Genomic DNA, 5,887 nt, shown 5'->3' on the forward strand with positions numbered 1-5,887 from the left:
GACATGCTATCATAATCTTGATCAATACTATTGTAAAGCATACTAGATCATGAAAGCGCGCGTTGCCGCGCCCGTCTATATTCAAGGAAATGAAGGATATGATGTACAAATGTATGGAGAGGCCTTCTCATCTTATGTGAATAACCTGTAGAATCTGCAGGAAGTATCGTGATATTCTAATCAAACTCTCAAATATATGGTTTGTGTACATTGTATGTAGGCATTATGCATGCATAAGTGCAGAATACATGACAATATGAACTTTCTAATGTAGTTGTAAAGTAACTATTGGTAGATGAAGGCGCAAGCTAGGTTCTTCCAATCCTCGCAAATCCAAGATCTTCACGAGGCAATGTCTTATGAGGTATTCATGAGCAGTTTCTTTTGGCTAGATTGATTTTTTCGATCTGTTTCTCCACTGTAGTTACAATGTACTCTCTCAGTTACGTGATATAAGATGTTATTAACATCTTATATTTTGGGACGGACGGAGTAAATTGTTAGCTAAGCACATATATGAACTTAATGATGCCACACAAAAGGTGGTAGCAACTGAATTTATTGTACCATTCTTATTTCCTTTGGATCCAGCATCTTCACCGACTTCTCGGGACTGTTCAACCAGGGGTATTGGTGTGGCAGCAATCTACCATCACAGGAGAGAAGAGCACCATTACTATATGAGACTAAGGAGAGCAAGTACATAACGATGAGAATCATACAATGTAATTAACTTACCATGGGCAGAGTAAGAGGCACCTCTGCTGTAGCAGATAGGGAGTGCAATTTCATTTCTTCAGTTCCAATGGAGTTGGAGTACTCGGCATCTTCTGATTCAGTCTATTTCAGAAATAGAAATTTCAGGATAACAATAATGAGAAGCTAAAGGGATAACTAAGGCATGGCCATATACTCACCAAATTGTTGTTGCTAGTAACACCCAGTGGAAGTCCTTGTAACATGAGCTTCTTAGTTTGACCAAGAAATCATATTGGGTATCAAATTTGAATGAGATTCAAACTTATGAAATTAATACCACATCAGTATAAAAAATTGCACCTAAAAATATGGTCCAAATAATGTAGTCCTTTTTCTTTAGCACTAAGCAAATTCATCTTTGCAACTGGCTGAGCAATTCATAGGAAATAAAATTTAAATCTCACTCGAACTGCGACTCAGCAACCAAACATTGTTCTGTTGAATCCAGTCAGAGAATATGCATATCGTGAGAAATATGTCAGTACCTCAGGCTGGACCTGAATCTCGGTCCAATGTGTGATATTCATCATAAACCTTGCACACACAACTCCAAATATGTTTTTTGGTGATTGGACAAAGAAATCTTGAACAAGGCAGAACCTTCCTTTCCTGAAGCCGGAGTCTGAACTTGTCTGCAGCATGATTTGTTCATACACCTGCATACATTTTGTTCCCCTGCATAAAGTTTTAGTACTGAACACATAGCTCTATTGATTTGCGTATGTAAGCACATGCAGAGATGTATGTGAATAATAACAGATAGCTTGCACAAGAAAATATTAAGTCTAGCAAAAAACGAGTAAAGTGCACACACAGTTCACGACACGCTTTACCAGCAAAAAAAAGATTTATCTTTAGTTCATACGAAATTAAATTCTCAACGCAATTACCTCAATTTTATATGCTAATTTAGTGCTGAAGACAAGGATTAACTACAATGTTGAATGCAAGGATATACACTGGATGAATGGTTGAGCTCTTTTTTATTAACTCGGGGTTTAGATCACTTCGCAGTGTGAAAGAAAACAATATACGGACTGGGTTGACAGGTTTGCAGTCATCCAATTTTCTAAGATTATTCTCCCTATGCAGCTCCATGTACTGAACTTGAAATGAATGAAATCCTCCAAGCATAAGATTTTTCAATTTTAGGGATATTAATCCAAAGTGTTCTTTTGTACAGAAGGTCTACGTGGTTCATTCACAAAAGACACCAGGATACCTTCAATACTAATGGGATGTGACTATAATCCCCATGAAGAATACTTGACATAACTGAAAGATAAACCGTGGGAATAAAATAGGCTGACACAAAGGTTAATACATGCTCCATCTAACATATAACTCCTTCGAAGAATTTTGTAGAAACTTATGGTAAAAAAGTACTTGTTCATCAAATAATACAATGTCCAGGGAAAAGGTCATTTGGCAGGACAATACTTTTCAAAAGGATCTGGAACTTGATGGTTTATTCATAACCTCTCTAGATTGTTGGAAATGTGATTTTTTGCAACTACTTCATTTCTAGGACAAAATCTGGCTAACCACGCACATCTAGAATCAGGCCCAAACTATACCTTGAGAGAGTAGAAACAAAGGGTATGCTCATCATTATCCAAGAAATGTTCCTTATATGAACTTTCATGAGCATAACCCCCTTTCGCATCACTGATCCCTAGAAGTTTTTTACATAGTTTTATGAGACCTGAGCATATAACTCTATACATATTTATTCACCCATGAAAAGAAAAAAAGGTATCAAGAACATGATAATATATTTTAGAAAACAAAAAAGATAAGACAATAATATAGCTTTAGCTGGAATCAAAATAAACTGCATGGTACCTAGAAATGGATGTGGTGTTCGAAACCATCAATATATATCAGTATATATAATCTGCGAATGATTAAGGAAAAGAACAATTATACGGACTAATTATTTTTTCCTACATCAAGTAATTCAAAGGACCTGTTAAAGCCAAATACTTCATGCTTTCCGACAAAGGTATGCAATGGAATCACAAGGGAGGCTATGGATGGCCATATCAAATGAAATTAACTTCAGTAAGGAATAGTGAATAATTTGATGTAACATATAGTTACAGGTAGTCATGTTTGTTTGTGATATAAGCACGACCAAGTACATTGCCTAGGGAAAGAGTTAATTGAGCCTTGCATAGGAGACCACATTGACTTGTAGCTGGCATCTGCCACTTTGCACACAGCTAAAGGATGGAAGCGAAATCATCATATTTTGCTCTTGGCTTTCATACATGGTTAATCTCTCTAGCAGAAACATAAACCATCAATCATAAGATAACAAAAGCAATTTTTTTTAAAACAGCATATGATTCAGCAGGCGTACCTGTCTAGCAGACATTGTTAAATAATGAAGATCACACAGCTGCTTTGAGTTGTCCGTGAATACGAATGTGGAACAAAGGAGGACTCCCTGGAACAAGTAAGAATATGTCAGTTGGGTATATAATTCTCGCGTCAATGTAACGAGAGATGAAAGTCATGATTGCAGCAAAGCAGAAACATAAACCTAATCAAGTAACATCTCCGAGTGGGATGGAAGCAGTGAGGAAAGATAGGGTCTTGTGTCCACATATTTATATGAAAGAGAAGGGAGAGCTGATAGTAACGGTAGGATTAAACGTCATAATAACAGAGCGTGCCATAATTACAGGAATGATGATGAAGATGAATGGGCCGGAATTACCACCATGAATCAAGCATTACGTCGCCTCAAAACAAAGTTAATTCGTGGAGAAGGAGAACCGTTCTTTGTGTTATGCAGCTGGGTCTGGTCTCAGAACGTGAAGAAGCGATGTTGTTCGCATTCAGTTCATGGGCCTCCGATTTTGATCGACCGTGTCAAAGGAGCCCAGTCGACAGCCTGCACTGAATGCAAAAATTGGGCGTGGCGAAGCAGGAAAGGAGGCAAGATTGGTCAACTGTAGTACAATAAAAAAAAGTACTAAAATTGAACTAAAATACGGTTAAAATCGTGGAATTCGTAAGCTAATCTCGCTGTCCAGCAGTTCGTGAGAGTTCGCGGCGCTGGAGGAGCAGCAATGGCGGCGCAGACAGAGCAACAATGGGCGCCCAAAATCGGTCAAGTCTACTAATCAAATAACGTGTCCCAAATTGAACTCAAATATACCTAACCTAGTTGATCTGTCCGTGTTGGAGTGCGACTCGACGTGGCAGTGGTGCGAAGGATGGCGGCGCGGGCGGACGAAGAATAGCTGCGGACGCAGACGAGGTTTGGCGAGCGGAGTATCTTCGTCAGCGCATGACCTGGAGGAGAACGAAGATGGGAACTGATCGGTAATTGCTGAAAGCCCAAAACAGCGTTGGCCTGTTAACTTATTTCACGGCCCAATCAACCTGCAAAGGCCTAAATCAATACTGGGAGTAGCAGCCCTAGAAAGAAAACGGGCCGGTAATGGGCTACTACGGAAGTGTAAAACGGGAGCTCAGGAGAACGTAACGATTCGGTAATGCCAAACGTACCTACACCATTAGATTGTCCGATCCGACGGCTCAGAATGTCCAAACGCTGTGGAGAGCTCCTAGTGGTTCCATTATACTGTTAACTAATGAGATGAATGCAGCGATTCAAAGCAATGGTAAAGACAATGAGTAAACAACTGAACCATATAACAAAGACTTTTCATGAATAGTACTTTCAAGACAAGCATCAATAAGTCTTGCATAAGAGTTACTCATAAAGCAATAAGTTCTAAGTAAAGGCATTGAAGCAACACAAAGGATGATTAAGTTTCAGCAATTGCTTTCGACTTGTAACATGTATATCTCATGGATAGTTGTCAACATAAAGCAATATAACAAGTGCAATAGGTAAACATGTAGGAATCAATTCACACAATTCATACAAGTGTTTGCTTCTAAGATAGAAAGAATAGGTAAACTGGCTCAACAATAAAGTAGAAGAATGGCCCTTCGCAGAGGACATGGATTACTATTTTTGTGCTAGAGCTTTTATTTTGAAAACAAGAAACAATTTTGTCAACGGTAGTAATAAAGCATATGTGTTATGTATAAGACATCCTATAAGTTGCAAGCCTCATGCATAGTATACCAATAGTGCTCGCACCTTGTCCTAATTAGCTTGGATTAACATGGATTATCATTGGATAGCATATGTTTCAACCAAGTGTCACAAAGGAGTACCTCTATGCCGCCTGTACAAAGGTCTAAGGAGAAAGCTCGCATTGGATTTCTCGCTTTTGATTATTCTCAACTTAGACATCCATACCGGGACAACATAGACAACAGATAATGGACTACTCTTTAATGCATAAGCACTCAATAACAGATAATATTCTCATAAGAGATTGAGGATTAATTGTCCAAACTGAAACTTCCACCATGATTCATGGCATTAGTTAGCGGCCCAATGTTCTTCTCTAACAATATGCATACTCAAACCATATGATCATGAAAATCGCCCTTACTTCAGACAAAACGAACATGCATAGCAACTCACATGATATTCAACAAAGGTAAAATAGTTGATGGCGTCCCCAGAAACATGGTTACCGCTCAACAAGCAACTTATTAAGAAATAAGATACATAGTTACATATTCTTCACCACAATAGTTTTTAAGCTATTTTTCCCATGAGCTATATATTGCAAAGACAAGGAATGAAGTTTTAAAGGTAGCACTCAAGTAATTTACTTTGGAATGGCAGAGAAATACCATGTAGTAGGTAGGTATGGTGGACACAAATGGCATGGTTATTGGCTCAAGGATTTGGATGCACGAGAAGAATTCCTCTCAATACAAGGCTAGGCTAGCAAGGTTGTTTGAAGCAAACTCAAGTATAAAACGGTGCGAGCAAGACTCACATATGAACATATTGTAAGCATTATAAGACTTTACATCGTCTCCTTATTGTTCAAACACCTTAACCGAGAAAATATCTAGACTCTAGAGATCAATCATGCAAACCAAATTTTAACAAGCTCTATGTAGTTCTTCATTAATAGGTGCAAAGTACATGATGCAAGAGCTTAAACATGATCTATATGAGCACAAAAATTGCCAAGTATCAAATTATTCAAGACAGTATACCATTTACCACATGCGGCAT

General features: G+C 38.3%; 1 long non-coding RNA gene across 1 annotated transcript; it reads right to left on the reverse strand.

The window, feature by feature from the left end:
* Positions 1-281: 281 nt before the first annotated feature.
* LOC124669197 lies at positions 282-959 on the reverse strand. Its single transcript, XR_006992057.1, has 3 exons — positions 918-959; positions 739-840; positions 282-646 (listed from the first exon to the last, which is right to left on the reverse strand). It is a non-coding gene; the product is annotated as an uncharacterized LOC124669197 (long non-coding RNA).
* Between the last annotated feature and the right edge of the window lie 4,928 nt (positions 960-5,887).

The sequence above is a fragment of the Lolium rigidum genome, chromosome 7, assembly GCF_022539505.1.
Source record: "Lolium rigidum isolate FL_2022 chromosome 7, APGP_CSIRO_Lrig_0.1, whole genome shotgun sequence".
Lineage (NCBI taxonomy): Eukaryota > Viridiplantae > Streptophyta > Magnoliopsida > Poales > Poaceae > Lolium > Lolium rigidum.